Source organism: Cucumis melo, chromosome 3 (assembly GCF_025177605.1).
Source record: "Cucumis melo cultivar AY chromosome 3, USDA_Cmelo_AY_1.0, whole genome shotgun sequence".
Classification (NCBI taxonomy): domain Eukaryota; kingdom Viridiplantae; phylum Streptophyta; class Magnoliopsida; order Cucurbitales; family Cucurbitaceae; genus Cucumis; species Cucumis melo.
This window is the reverse complement of record NC_066859.1, coordinates 7,001,319-7,017,618: the sequence shown is the minus strand read 5'-3', so window position 1 is coordinate 7,017,618 and position 16,300 is coordinate 7,001,319. Positions and strand designations below refer to the sequence as shown.

Here is a 16,300-nt window from a genome sequence, read left to right as displayed (position 1 = left end):
TAAATCCTAAAACTACACTACTACAAAACTGAGTTTACTTGATGTTTTGATAATATATATTTATAAAAACTGTCAAGTAATATAAAAAAGCGTCAATAATAAAAAAGACTGCAAAAACTCATTTTTGTTTTTTTTTTTTTTGTTATAAATATTTGACAGGTTAAAAGTGTCCAGATTTATTTTAATTACTTGACATTTTTTAAATGTCAAGTAATACATATTTTTCAATAATTTTTACCTCTTTTAATTGAACTTTTCCAAATTTTCCCTTTTCCCCCAAATTTTATAAAAAAGCCCTAACTTTTCCCCCATATTTTTAATTCACAATCCAAGACAAACAACTACACCCAATTTTTTTCACGATCGAAGACAGTAGCCGTGTGCAACGTTCATCGTCTCTTTCGTCTGCCAATTCGTTTGTCGTCTCTTCCGTCTGCCTGTTGCGTTCATCCTCTCTTCTGTCTGTCGCCGTTGTGCCGTCTTTTCCGTCTGGCCATTCCTTCGTCGTCCCTTTCGTTTGCACGTTGTGTTCGTCGTCCCTCGCAAGCCACCGTTCGTCGCAAGCCGCCACTCAAGAAAAGTTGCGTTTGTTCGCCGCCATTCACAAGCCGCCGCCGTCGTTTCTGCCCTTTTCAGTCCAGTCTGCCGCCATTAACAGGTTATTAGCTCATTATTTATTTCTTTATTGTTTTAATCTACACATTTAACATAATCTGCACTTTTTTTTGTTGGAAAATTCATAAATTAGTTAAAATCATTCCAGTAATGGTCATAATTTGAACTTAAAGTAGTGGTGCTCGAGGGTTAGACAGGTTCAATGCTAGGGCTTAAAGTAATGGCTTACAATTTACCCTTCGGTCGTCAAGTCGGGTAAGTCCTTTCTCCCCCATCGTTGCTTTAGCTCAAGTAGCTTCTAATCTCCTCGTCTCTTCGAGAACAAAGAAAGGTTTTGCTGAGAACAATTTGAAGCGCCTATTCCAATCTTGTCTCACTTTGATAACTGATACTGTAGAGAATATGAAATTTATGATTGGAGAAGGATTTCGCTTATTGAAAATGAGACATTGTTGAAGTTGTAAAGTATCTACTTCTTGTGCTACTTAGTAAACTTTTTTATCTTCCATCGAGTAAAATTAGTCTTTTGATGCTGGTGATTCAGTATGTTCCGTGTTTACAGAAGAAGGCGTAGAAGTAGGAGGGTTCATATCAGAATTGGAGTGAGGAATCTACTAAACTAATACCACGGGTAAACACCAAATACCATGGGAACCTATCAAATATTGTGTTTTGATATTCTGAAGAGAAGATGAATATGTTTGATCATACCACTTTCTAATGATAATGATTTATTAGGAATATAAATGATTTTTCATTTGTTTAAATGTAATTAAGCCGATGTGGTGGTTCGAGGATACAATGGCTACAATACAAGATAGGCGCCTAAGGTCATTGAACGAGTCTTCCCACCATCAGAAGAACGGGTGCTGCCAGAGAAGGAGCTGCCTCACCACTTGCTGTGACAGTATTCTTTGGATCCCTTTTAATAACATCTCAAGATAAAATCGTATACAATTTGTTTCACTTCTATAGTCTTTTATTTTTATTCTTATGGGACTTTTGGGCTTTGTTCTTGTTGTTGTTATTTACTTCCATTTATGTCATGAAGTTCTTGTCCTTATTCATTTCTCTTATATTCTATATTGTTAAAAATTGGGTCAAGCAATTAACCCTTCTAAGAAGATACATAGAGAACATTGTGGAGGATGCAAATGCTGTAATTTTTACTTTTGGGTCTTTACCATTTTGGGGTAAGCATAATATTTGATTTAATTTTTAGAGAAAAAGTTGTATTTTTGTTGTAATTTTTATTTCTTGTTGAATTTTATTAGAACAAAATAAAACTTGTTGCTAGTTAAGGATGTTGTTGTACCATACTCACATAGGATCAATACTTATATTGGTGACATTGGTGTTGAGAATCGGAAGACTTTATTGTTCTTCATGGGCAATCGATACAGTAAAGAGGTAAATTTATGCAATGTCTTGAAATTTAATTGACAATGGATATTGTTGAGGATCCTTCTATTATTGTTCAAACCTTTCTTTTGGTTATTATACATTAATTAGCTTTATGGGTTTAGAAAGTTGTGAAGACTTCTATGGTTGATCGTCATGGGGGAGGGAATTGCTTGTTTGAAAGAAACTTGTGTGGGAAGATAGCACACCATTAGTAGATAGAAATTGGATGTAACCCTTGTTAGCATTAAGCTCTAGAACTCTGCAGCTGATCCCACAAAATGTTGGCAGTAGAAGTTGCTATCTGTTTTTCTAAAGGTTTATTTAATTCTACTGTTAGCTGAAAAGGATAGTGTTAAGTGGGGCTTTAGTTCATCTACGTTTAGTCATTTGATTTTAATTTTTTTTTAGAGATTATAGTTACAATCTTCTTTTTGAAGTTCTCTTTCCAAACATTTTTGCACATTTATATATTGATGTAGGGTTTTTCTTTCATAGAATTATAGTTTTTATGCTTTAGACATATTGCTTGTCACACTCGTAGAATGAGCCAACGAGGAGTATGTTTGTATGTTAAGGACAGAGTTTATGATCTCTTCTTTTCTAGAAAAGAGTTTTTTTTTAAGGGAGAAACTTCATTTATTGTTATCCCATTATAATATTTTTCCATAAAAAATCTTGCAGACTAGGGAGAGTGTTGAGGTGGGTGGTTGTTGGAAAAATTAGTGAATCATGCTCTATACATAATTCGTTGCTTATTGATCTCTCCCTTTAGTTTTTGAAAGATCAGAATTTATGTGGTGCTCTGAAAGTCTAAAGCCATACAAAATAGTATGGTGTGCTCCCAATAATTTAGACCTTGTTACACTCTTTTGACCAGATACTTTTTCAAAATTTTTAGATGGTTTTCATAGTTAAAATGATATACTTAGTGCTTATTGTTAAGTTGTCCATTTTTGTTACCATTAGGATTCATTATCTATCACTCGTCGATTGTTGCTGCCTTCTCGGGTATGTACTTATGGTATGGGGGTAGTTTTTTTTCAATTCTCACTGTTAAATGGTTACCTTCTTTACTTTTAGCTATAAAAGAGCCAGTCTAGAAGCACTAGTCACCATTCATCAACAAAAGGTGTTGGTGTTGTAGTAGAAATATCCACTACTACAAAAACAGACTCTCTTGACGGTTTTAAACTGTCAAGAATGATTATTATTGACAGTTTTAAAACCGTCATTGAATCCAGTGTCAAGAAAGACAAAGTTCTTGACGGTTGCTAAAAACGTCAAGAATGGTGAACGTTGACAGTTTATGACTGTCAAGTATTCAATTTTTCATGACAGTTTAGAACCGTCAAGAGTATAAGTGTTAATGACAATTTAAAACCGTCAAGAATGTGAGTATGCATGACAGAAACCGTCAAGAATACGAATATTTATGACATTTTAAAACCGTCAAGAATGTTTTTTCATGACATTTAGGAACCGTCAAGAATGTCGTTGTTTACGACATTTTAAAACCGTCAAGAAAGCTTTTTTTCATGACATTTCAAAACCGTCAAGCAATTTTCTATTTTTTAATTGTAATCTATTTATATTTTTGTTCCTGTATTATGCTCCAATTGGTCCTATATACTGGTCCAACAATTGTTCCATAAATAGATATAAACGATAATATTTATCAAATAAAATTTTTCACCATATCATTTCCAAAACTTTGCAAATATTAGAACTTTCATATATAACAATAACATAGATAACATTTTTACAAAGAAACTGAGTACACGAAATCTATCGAATTTCCCTAAAGGGACAAATACAAGCAAAATAGAAACTAAATCTTGGTAATATATTTTTACAAAGAAACTAAATACAACAAGGTATTGTCGTGAATAACGAAATTACAACAAGTCTTGTCACTAATCAAACATCAATTACTTTCTTGATAAATTCATCACTACAATAGATCGACCGGATATTGGTGCAAGACCTAATAAAAACACAATAGTTTTTAAGAGTTACAAAGTAGGTTCAACACTCTACAAGAGATTAAAATGATCAAACTGAAGCTTGAGAACCAAAAACTAAAGAGAGTAACACAATCCACCAACTAAATAAAACACATCATGTAACATAATTCATGTAAAAGAGGTTCCTAAAAAGTGTTTAAGTGACACACTCGCTCTCCAAACAAACTAAATGACCCAGCTTGATCCCTCTTTAATATTTTAAGCATTATATCTTCATTTTAAAATTCAAATTGTAAACAAAAATAGAAATGAAAAAAAGAAGATTCAACAATAACACAAATGAAAGCTTCAAACCTATACCTCAAAATTCAGTACACAAACATCAAAAAAATCTAAATTGAATACAAAATAACCAACAAAAAAAGTCATAAATCTTACCGAAATTTTGTCTAGGTATTTTTCTCTAATCCGGGCAGCCTCAGCATGTCTCTTATCTGAAGAAAAAAAAAAACAAACAAAAAACAAAAGAACAAAAACATATATGATTTTGATTTGAAAAAAAGATTATAAAAATACAGGATTCCATAGAAAGCTCAAGAATATACCAAAATCATGCTCTTGCTTGAACATGCTCGTAGACATTAGTCACAAAACAAATTCAACTTAATATGCTTCACAAAAGATTTAATAAGGAAGTTAGAATCATTAGTGTACTTGGAGAGGTCATATCCAAATTATGCTATTACAAATCCTTAAGAGATACTTCAAGAGTTTTACGGGTTATATATGAGGAAAAAAAGAGAAACAAGAGGAAGAAAGGTAGATAAATTTGACCTTGAGTAGTAGTGATTAGCCTTTAAACTTAGACTAAGAACATAGTCCCACCATAGCCACATCATCTGCTTTACAAAAATGATGTGAAGAGTCAATGAAATAATAGTTTTGATTACAAAGATTTGTTTTGTGATGAACTTACTATAATTAACTTAACTTCTCCTTGGCGCTACTTTAAAACAAATAAATACACCCTATCAGGTAAACAATTCCATTGTAATAATTGATTAATTACTCTAGTTCAATATTAATTCAAACTAATGGCACTTCTATTGTATTCTTTCTGAGCTTCTGCAAAGTTGCACCATTATATCGAACTTATTAAGCAAAAAGAGAGGGGAGTTTGAAAGAATCATATACCACCAATATGATCCTTCAAAAAGAATTAAATGTACAATTCGTATCCGGTACAACTACTATTAACGGAACGTATTTGCTTATCCCCCCTATCTTAGGTTGAAAGATGGAAATGGTGAAGGTCAATATCTGAGGTCATCCTTCCTTGTCAATTGTACTAGTGAGTGCTTGTTCATTTGTCATAGTATTTTTATTTGTTTGATCTTTGATCTCTTTTAGTGGCTGTAATTATTCAACTAAAACATCAATCCAGATGATGTTTGTAGGGGAAAACTGTTCTGTTCACTCAGAAAGTTTATGCAAAGTACCCAAACAACTTACTCTTCCACCATTATTCTTATGTTATATATTTTGGATTATACTTCTAATTCTTGTAGTTTACTTCTTAATAGGTTTGATAAAGTAACTAGGCATAGAGGGCTCACAGGGAAGAGAAATGTAGCAGAGAAGGTAATAAAGAAGAGTTATGGTGCAAGTAAACAGCAGCATACTTTTATTGTAAGGCTGCTTTTCTACTCAACTAATCATTTTCTCCAATCTCCATAATGTAATTCAAATTGTTTATGAATATTAAGATCAATTTGTTTGCATCTAATTTTCACTGCAATGATTATGTAGCAGTCAACAAGTTCTTTCTTTTCTATGTTCTTTGGCTTATATATCTTTCCATTTGAGACTCATGTTTCCAACACTTGTGACATTAAAAATTGAACTAGTAAAAACTATCATTAAAAAAATGATAGTTTCAAATTCTAAGTAACAATGAACTATTAAATCAAAGATCTCAAACAATGCACTACAAGCCATAAGTACAATCAAAAGAGAAAAAATGTTTGTTTCTAGGCTATCCCAAAGGTAGAAAGTCAAATTCTAAGTAACCTCATGGAGTAACAGTATACCTGAATCAAATGCCACACACATCGCCAAGCTTCATGAGAAAATACAGGGGCCATGATTTCTACAAACTTGTGATGTACGAAACCAGTGATCTAAACTTGTGAAGATATAATATGACTAAATTGCCACCGGTAAGTAGTTCTAAACTCTATCTTACAAGTCTTCATAAAAAAGAGATTCAAATGTGTAGAAAAGCTTCTAGAGGACTAAATTCAAGAATAATTAAAAGGTGGTCTGGTATTAATATATCCAACTAAAGGAGAACCAAAATTGTGAAAGAGAAAAATTACGCAGCACAAGGAGGCAACCGAGGGTCGCTACACCAGCCTGGTTACTCTTTTGTATCTTTATTTCAGCATCGAAAATGTACATGTCAGTATCCAACGTTAAACATGGAAGGTGAGAACCTAAATTACCAACCAAAAGAAAAAAAGGGACTTACGTATGACCTTTCTGTCACCTCTCCTCTTTGTCATTTGCCATGTCAACAGCAGAAATAGTTTTTATGGATTTCTGCAGCAAACCACCAATAACCCTGAAATTCCTAAACACCACATTATAATCAATATACTGAACAACTTATAGTCACAACCATAGGAATGTAGATAACTTCACGTTCTCCCTTGAAGGGAACAAATTATGCTGCATAATAGAAAACCACAAAAGAATAAATGCATATAATTGTTCAGATTCTCTGAGAGATGAAAGACAAAAGGAAGGCTCCAATTTTAAATTGCTTACGTTCTGTAGACCCAAATAGATAGACTTTCTCCCCATACAGTTTTTTCCCTTCTTACAAATGTTTAGTTAAATTTCGTATCAAACAAATTTGTACAGATAAATAAATGAAGACAAAAACAAATAAATGAATAAACTCAAATTCTCAAATTATAAAATTAAATAAATTAAAAAAATTACCAAACGACCTATTCATCTAGTCATAAAACAATAGGATCCATCGTCCTCACAATAGAAAATAATCAGCAACTACATGTACAATACCCAACAAATCGACCTACTAAACAATAGCGTACATGAAAATATAGTATAAAAAGAGGTGAAGCTAAAAAAATACCACACAATAAGAAAAAAATTGGAAAAAAATGGAACAAATAAAATGAACATAGTAAAAAACACCATACAAACCATAATTTGTACAGAACCAATAATAATAATAATATAATTAAAGTGAAACAAAACAACATACCCGACGCAAAATTAGCAAGCTTAAACTACAAGATTAAAAATAATGTTATTAACTATAAAAGACAAACCAAACACAGACAAAAGGGTGAAGATATTTAAAACCATCCAAAAAAATAAATTATACATCCAATCTCAGAAACGAAATATAAGATCCAAATTTTTAACAATAGCAGTAGAACAACAGCCAAAAAAAAAAAAAAAAAAAAAAAAGTTCAACCATCCTATGAGTGTACTAAGTTTGAACCTCCCCTAGTCCCAATTGTTGAACTTAAAAAAACAGAAATAAAGAACGACAAGAGATGTTAAATAAAAAAACAAAAGTGAAGAGACAGAACAAAGGAGAAAATAAGTGAATTGCACTCTTAAAGGCAATAATGAGGCAAAAGAAAAAAAATTCTTTAAAAGAGAATTAGAAAACGAAGAGAAGAATCAACAAGAAAAGAAACAAACATATACCAAACATTTGTACAGTTTTTCAGCTCAGAAATTTTCAATCCTCACCCCGAAGCTTTATCAAGATAGTAAGGAACTTGCAAACCACCAATAACCCAGAAATCCCTAACATCATATTACAACGAAATGTTACACAGAAAAAATTACTTGTTCCCAAATCTTCAAATTCCTATAGAAAGCACACATTCAAGAGAAAGAGAGAGATACTGAATGTGAACCGGAGGATAGAGAGATTGAGTTGCTGATTAGCCGAGTTCTTAGAATCGTCAAGACGAGCATAAATTATTGGATACTTCGTCTTAGTTTTAGAGTGAAATGGGAGAGCGGATGTCAACTTGGACCGAGTCACGTCGGCAGAGGTGGGGTCACGAACTTACGGTGGTGGAGGGAGTTGGAATCGTCGATGTACGATGGTGGGCACTAGGGCACGTAGTTGAGAGAATAGGATTTGGAAATCGATATTACTTGACGTTTTTAAAACGTCAAGGATAACTACATATTATTTGACGTTTGAAAAACGTTAAGAATGTCGAATTTATAAAAATTCTTGACGTTTTAAAAACGTCAAGAATTTAGAAGATAATCCTTGACAGTTTAAAACCGTCAAGAATATTTCTTGACGGTTTTAAACAGTCAAGAAAGCTGAAAATTGACTACCCTCCGCCTTTTCATAAAAATTCTTGACGGTTTTCCTATTAAACCACCCCTTTCTTGACGTTTTTTCCAAAAACCGTCAAGAAAGCCTCTTTTTCTAGTAGTGATCTGAATGCTTTTATTAGTGAGAAATGCACATGGCTATTTCTTTTCTTTTAGCTTTTGTAAACTCAAATTGTTTTAAGATCTTATTGCATGTGCATTGGCATACTTGCATATCCTGTATAAATTTAATTAGCTATAGAGACTAGCAGAAAAGCAACAACCAGATATGTTGATCTCAAGCATCTATGATCATTTTGGATATTTTACTCAAATTTGTCTGTCTTTGGAATCCTTTAATGACAATATTGTTGAGAATGAATATTTTCTAGTATTCACTACTATAGAAAAAATTTCATATCTTTTTCTTTCTTATCCATGTTCTAGCTAAATAAGCCAACTTTCTCTTTTAAGTCATTGACAAAACTATTCAATAGAACGAGACTAGATAAGAGTGGATAAAGTTTGCTGTTTTAGATTTCTGAAAGGTTTATTTATATATTATTTTACATTCATGACCATAGTTGCACATTTTCTTAATGAAGAGGTAATATGCTTAAAGAACTAACTTCGTACATTGGGATGACTTAATTCTTGATTTATTGTGCAGTCTAATGTTGAAACCCTTGCTCTTTTCTACATGCAGGTAAACACTTCTTAAGGGAATGTTATGAAAGAATCCGGAGCATAGACCAAAAGTTAGCTTTTCCACATTTTTACATTTTACGGACTTTAAGATTTTTCATGTTAGGCATAGAGCTAGGTTAAACAATTTCTTCATATGGTAGAAGTTTTTGCTATTGTAATTAAGTAGGTAATGACCAACTATATGTATGGTTCAATGATATATGCAATTTGTTAAAATACTAGTTCTTTGACAGAAAGTTTGTGTTGATTCAATTGTTCAATTAATATGCGTAGTTTACCAACTTTGTGTAATCTCAAAGGCTTTACTTATATGTGTGCAAATGGACTTCAAAACAGGTGTACAATATAATTATATGGATATTTCAAAATGTACAATTTTTCATTTGAAAGAAGAAAAATAAGTCTTGACATGGAAAATGTGTCAAGGATTGTTTATTCTTGACACTTAAAAATTTTCGAAAGAAAAAACTTCCATATTCTTGACATCGGATTACTTGACGCATAAAAACTGTCAAGTATAATTATATAATTGACGCTTTTTACATGTCAAGTATATACTTATACTTGACGCTTAAAAACTATCAAGTAAACCTCTTTTATTCTTGGCACTGGATTACTTGACACATTGAAAAGCGTCAAGTAAACCAATACTTGACAGGTAAAAAGCGTCAAGTAAACCCAGTTTTGTAGTAGTGCTAATTATCTAAACCAACACTAAAACAAAACCATAACTAACTAAACCACTTATCAGAATGAAAAGTGGCAACAACAGACGACGACGAACGATGGGACTAGGATGATGACAAGCCACAGCATGGAGTTTTCTCCTTCTTGGTCTCTCTCTCTGAACTCTCTAGGCCTTCTCTTTTCAATTCTATGAATTACAGAACTGAAATAGATTTTTTTTAGGGAAACTCTCAACACACATCAAGTACGTCAGGAGACCCCTTTTTCTTGACGTCATAAGTAAAATGTCAGGAATAGGTGGAACTGTTCCCGATGTTTTACTTATGACATCGAGAATAGGTATCACCTTCCGCAACGTCACCTACATGGCATCGTGGAAACAAAAAATAATTATTTAATTGTTTTCTTTTTCCCGACGTGGTCAATGTTTACGTTAGGAATGACCACCACGTTTCTGACGTCTATATGCATCGCATCGAAGAAAATGCAATAATTAAATATTAATTTTCCTTTCCCCAACGTCTTAAATCACGAGGTTGGAAATAGTCGTCTCGACATGTATCTTACGACGTCGGGGAGGCTCTATTTTCGAAGTTCCTTTCAGCGATGCTTTTTTCTGCATCGAGAGATTCCAATTTCTTGTAAGTGGTCTTTACAAAGGTAAGAAATTACCTTCTTAGATATTTCATGAAGATTGATATCTTCATAGTTGATTCAAGTACCTTATTGATAAGAGATCTAAAGAAGATTAAGTTAGTTGATTTATGCTCATCTACTTCAGATGAAGTTTGTTTATCTTCATTAGATTCGAATATAATTGAGATGCAACTTGATTATTTTTAGTTTTTATAAATAACTAAAAAGAGTACTAATTCTAGAAGGAGTCTCTTCGAGTTTATTGAAAGTTTTACCCTTGTTTGAATCTTAACAAGATCTACTTAATTGAGCTAAAAGTTCTTCAAATGTAGATGGGTTTTACCGAACTGGGTTAACAAAGCTTTCTATGTTATTTCTCTTATTGTTTCTCTAACTATTTCTATAGTTGTTAACTAAAAGCAACGACTAGGAATTTACTACTATTTCACTTTTCAAGATCTCTGCCTCCTGTTGAATTCCTTTCTCTTTCACAAGGTTCTCACAAACCCCATTGTCCAAGAAAATAGCAGAGAAGATCTTTTGGAAGTGCCTTGACCTTGCTGTACTTTTATGGGTGACCGGGAGAATATTTCGAGGAATTATTTCACAAAGGTAATCGATCTTCCTTCATTTTTCCCCGTAGAAAGCATGCTTAACTTCTCTGTGTATGTTTGCTCTGTGAATTAATTCTTAAATGAAAACTAGGGTAAAGCGATCAAACAACTCCGTATGGATTCTTCATACCTACAATAGGGGATGGCTCAAATTGTTTACTCAGATAGTCATCCATGTTAAGATTTAATATATGTAGTAGGTTCCACTAGTTATATATAAGACATTCAATGTATATGTGATTGCAAAGCATGGCCCTTATTTACTAAATATTTTATATATTCAACCTCTTGTTAATATGTGTTTTTTGGATAGAGGCAAGATTGCAGTGGGCGCATGATGACGAGATCTGGTACTAGCGTTGTTTTGCTGTCGAGCTAACTCTGTTGGAAGCGTTTGATGAACACCCCAAATAAATAATCACCAAAGAGAATATTTGATAGAAAACAAAAACCTTTTGAAAGACTTGTTGTGTGTATTCAACTCACACTTGGATGATTTAGATTACAACATTTCAATCCTATTTATAGGATTGTCATAAGAATAACTCATATCACAATTAAACACAACAAATTAAATCCTACATTTAACTAAGGTGAAACTATTACTAAATTAACTCTAACATTTTTAACTCACATCCACTACAACAAATCTGGCCTTTAATGTCGGGTGGAAAAAATGAAAAATGGGCTTTAATGTCGGTTTTCAAAAAGCGGATGTTTAATGTCGGTTTTAAACCGACATTAAAGAAGGAGCTTTAATGTCGGTTTAAAACCGACATTAAACGACCCCCTTTTGAAAACCGACATTAAAGCCCCTTTGTAATTTCTTTTTTATTTTTTTTAATTTGGTAAAAAATCAAGTTTCCTCTCTCTATATAAATTCTCCTCCTCTCTTCTTTTTCCTCTTTAGTCGTCGCCTTTTCCCCTTTCCATCAAAACCCTAAACCTTTTCCCCTTTCCATCAAAACCCTAAAGGTATTCCATCCAATTCGACGAAATTTTGGTGTTTGTCCGTCGTTGAGAAATGTCTTTCAACATCAACCGGTTCAATCCTCAATCAGCCGTCGAGAAAGCGGTTTCAGTTATCGGCTTCGGCTACGATCTCTGTAACGATTTGCGATTGTCTTCTTGCAAGCCGGGTCCATCGGGGTCTAAGCTGATACTTCATTCGAAGTAGAGACCTTGTACTTCCGGCTGGCGTTGTCGTCCCTAATGTTCCTACTTCCATCAACTGTGATAAAGGCGAGCGTACCCGATTCCGGTCGGATGTCATCTCCTTCAATCAGGTAAATTTCTTTGAAATGGGTTTTTGCTGTCTTTAGCTTAGAATTCTCTTCGTTTTCTTGTTTTTTTTTCTTTTGTTGGCTTCATAGAACGAACTGGGTTTGTTTTTTTTTTTTTTGGATTTTTTCAAACAAGTGCAATCTTGGGATATCTTCATCATCCTTTCATATTTTGTTTTAGTCAAGCAGTGTAGGGAAAGAAAAAGTCATCTTATTAGGGAAAGCTTTATATTAGGGGTTTATTTTAAAAAGATTTGTTGGGTTGGATCCCATACCATCAATGTTCTTTGATGTTTGTTAATTATTAGAGCAACTAAAATAGAAGTTTTTGTTGTTATTTGATTTTGAGTGCACATCGGACAATGCCATGGCTTAAATGTCATGGGTTAAAGCGTTTGTTATGTGTTTTAAGTATTTGCTGGAGGAGGAGCGTGGGTATTGAGAATGAGGGAGAGAGAGCATTAGATAGATATAGATTTGGAGCAATTAATAAGAGGAATGGAGGGGTGGGGGGATGAAAATGAGAGAAAATATAATGTAAATTGTAAAGGGAAAGCATTGATCATATCGTATTGTTGGTGGCGTGCCGTTTGATTGTGACCCTTTACCAAATCCCCTCCCCAATGGCCCCATCCGCCGTTTCCCTCTTAATACCAAAAACCTTAATTACATCATCAATCAAACAAACAAACTCATTCACTCCTTAATCCTTTATTAATTAACTTAATCAATCCATTTCCATGCTCTTTTTCTAACTTTTTTTTGTAATCTTCTACTTGGAATTAATATTTTATTTCCCACCGAAAAGTCCCCTTTCATTTGTTGCTATGCCCTTTCTTATATCATCATATTAATTGGTATAGTCTTTTTTAAAAATATATATATATAAAGAAAAGAAAAGAAAAGAAAAAAAAAGAAGGTGGATATTGCAAAATCTTGTAGGAGGGTGTAGTTGTAATGAAATAATTAAGATTAGAAAAGAGAAGTAATTTGGTGAAGAAAAGAAATGATTTAGGGGAAGGAGAAGGAGAAGGAGAAGGAGAAGGAGAAGGAGAAGGGGATGAGGATGGGGGATGCGATTAATTTAGGAAAGGAAAGGAAAGGAAAGGAAAGGAAAGGAAAGGAAAGGGCAGGAAAGATAAGAATAGAGAATGGGGACCACAGAGTTTGGATGAAAATAATATTTTGGATTTTTAGAACCAAATATTTTGGATTTGTTTTCTGTCCTTTCACTGATTTGGTAAATTTTTTTTGCTTGAATTGTTGAACTTTGATTTATCATACCTTTGCCTAGCTTTATGAGGTTGTATGGGTTTGTATCTCTAATTTTCTGAAGTTTCCTTCGTCATTTTTGGATGCTAGATCAAATATCTGAAGGAAGATTGCTTTTCTTTTTTTTTTTCTTTTTTTTTTCATATATGGTTTAGCTTTCCATCCCCTGTACTGAGAATGGAGACTTAACTATGTCATTTTGAGGTTGATGTTGGAAACCAGACAACATAGGGCACCCACTTCTCCTTTTAACGACTGAAAGAAAACCTCTTCATGTTGTGGATAGTGAAGGCATTATTAGTCAGTTGAATGGGAGCATAAGAGGTGGCACTTTGTCAATATCTAAGTTTAATTTTCTAAGAAAAGTTGGAATTGATGAATTTTCCAACTGTTTAGTGCAATATTGGATATCAGTAGTTGAAAGTTTTTGAGTCCTTATGATTTATAATCTTGATCATGATAATAAGTTGCAAGAACTGTTTAAATTGTGATAGTTAACATTTTTTATATTGAAGCTTAAAAAACTAGAAATCAAAAGTGTTCTAAATCCTTTCATCAGATCTCTCAAGCTTTATAGTTTGTGGGTGAGTAGTGATCTCCCTTCTTGTGCGTGCCTCTTAGATGCTTCTTTTGTTATTTTCGGTTCATGCATCATCTTTTGCCATATTGATAAGTGTTATTGAGATACAACATACATGCTCTCTTTGTTGGGTAGTTTGAATTAAAAAATGTGGTACAAACTGGTATTGAGTCTTGGAATTCTGGAGATTGCTTAAATCTGAAATTTGTTTTTTGGCCAGGTGCATAATTCAAAAACCATGTCTTTAAATTTAGAGGTACCTCCTTCAAAGGGTTGTGAGAAAGTTATATTATCAGAAGAACAGCATATGAAGGTATTTCTGACAGTTACAGCCTCTTTTAGCCTCTTCATACCAGTGCAACTGTTAATTGCTGCTAATCTAGAGACGAAGAAGGTTGAAATGCTGCCATTTTTTAGTTGCTTGACTCTTACAGTTTTCCTTTATTTCATCCTTTACAGATATGTGAGGTGCGAAGGCTTTTAGGACCCTTGTCGGGCAAATCATCAATTTACTGTTCGGATCCATCCGTTTTGAGATATCTAAGAGCAAGAAACTGGAATGTGAAGAAGGCAACTAAAATGTTGAAAGCAACTTTGAAGTGGAGGACAGAATACAACTTTGGTTGAAAGCTAAGCGATTGTGTAGAAATGGTCAAGCGACCGTTGAAAATTGAAGACTGAGAAGGCATTTAGGATTTTTAATTATTTAATTCTTGTATTAGAATCTTTTTTCATGTACTATTGTAGAATTGTATATATAAACATAATATTAATATTTTATTTTGTGTATTCAAATGTAAAAGACAAATGTTATAGTTTCTAACATAATATGAATTTCATTGATTTGTTGGCGTGTGAAAAATCTACATTGACCCAATGTCGGTCTATAGGACAATAATGTAACAATTAAATAAAAATAAATTTGTAAAAATGAATAAAACCGACATATCAGAGTTCAACCGACATTAAAGGGCTTCAATAACACTATCAAAGATGTTGGTTGAAAACTGACAAACCGACATTAAAGAGGGCTTTAATGTCGTTTTTAAACCGACATTAAAGCCCAACCGACATTAAAGGGCTTCAATAACACCATCAAAGATGTCGGTTGAAAACTGACATTAAAGGCCTTTAATGTCGTTTTTAAACCGACATTAAAGAGGCCTTTAATGTCGTTTTTAAACCGACATTAAAGCCCAACCGACATTAAAGGCCTTTAATAACGCTCACAAAGATGTCGGTTGCCAAGTGACATTAAAGGCCTTTAATGTCGGTTTTAAACCGACATTAAAGGCCAAAATTCTTCTAGTGATCCTTCTCTAACTTACATAAATTAACTCACATATAACTTATTTATTTAAAACATGTTTAATTTTCAACATCCTCCCTTAAACATGTTTTTTGTTTTGAAAAACTCCAAGCAAAGTTCTTAAGTTGTTAAAAACATTAACTTTGAGTGGCTTCGTAAAAATATCTGCAATTTGATCTTCAGTCTTCACATATTCAACTTGAACTTCCTTCCTTGAAATGCAATCTCTGATGAAGTGAAATCTTGTATCAATGTGTTTGCTACGATCATGGAACACATGATTCTTTGCTAAAGCAATTGTTGACTTATTGTCTACATGAATCATAGTTGGATCTACTTGCAAAATTCCAACTGTCTTTAACAAATTTCTTAACCAAACTGCATGACAAACACATGAAGCTGCAACAACGTATTCTGCTTCACAAGTGGATAATGTCACAATAGCTTGCTTCTTAGAACTCCATGTAAATGCAGTATGCCAATGAAGAAAACATACCCACTAGTGCTCTTTCGATCATTAGTATCTCCAGTCCAGTCACTATCACAATAGCCTTCAAGCTTGAATTCTTTAGATGAAGAATAAAACAACCCATAGTCAAGCGTACCTCTGATGTAACGACGAATTCTCTTTGCCACTTTCAAATGAGTAGTTGTAGGAGATTCTATAAATCGACTCACCAATCCAACGCTGAAAAGAATATCTGGTCGTGTGCAAGTCAAATATCTCAAACTCCCAACCAAACTTTTGAAATATGAAGGATCAACATCATCTCCTTCTTCATGTTTGGACAGTTTGGTCCCAGTTTCAATCGGAGTTGCGACAGGCTTAGAATTCATCATATTGA

General features: G+C 33.3%; 2 long non-coding RNA genes across 2 annotated transcripts; both read left to right on the top strand.

Annotated features, from left to right (window-relative positions):
* Positions 1-369: 369 nt before the first annotated feature.
* On the top strand, positions 370-1,674 carry LOC103485683 (uncharacterized). Its single transcript, XR_001762123.2, has 3 exons — positions 370-658; positions 1,178-1,246; positions 1,393-1,674. It is a non-coding gene; the product is annotated as an uncharacterized LOC103485683 (long non-coding RNA).
* A 10,144-nt stretch (positions 1,675-11,818) lies between these two features.
* Positions 11,819-14,989, top strand: LOC127148580 (uncharacterized). Its single transcript, XR_007819682.1, has 2 exons — positions 11,819-12,297; positions 14,606-14,989. It is a non-coding gene; the product is annotated as an uncharacterized LOC127148580 (long non-coding RNA).
* The last annotated feature ends 1,311 nt before the right edge of the window (positions 14,990-16,300 follow it).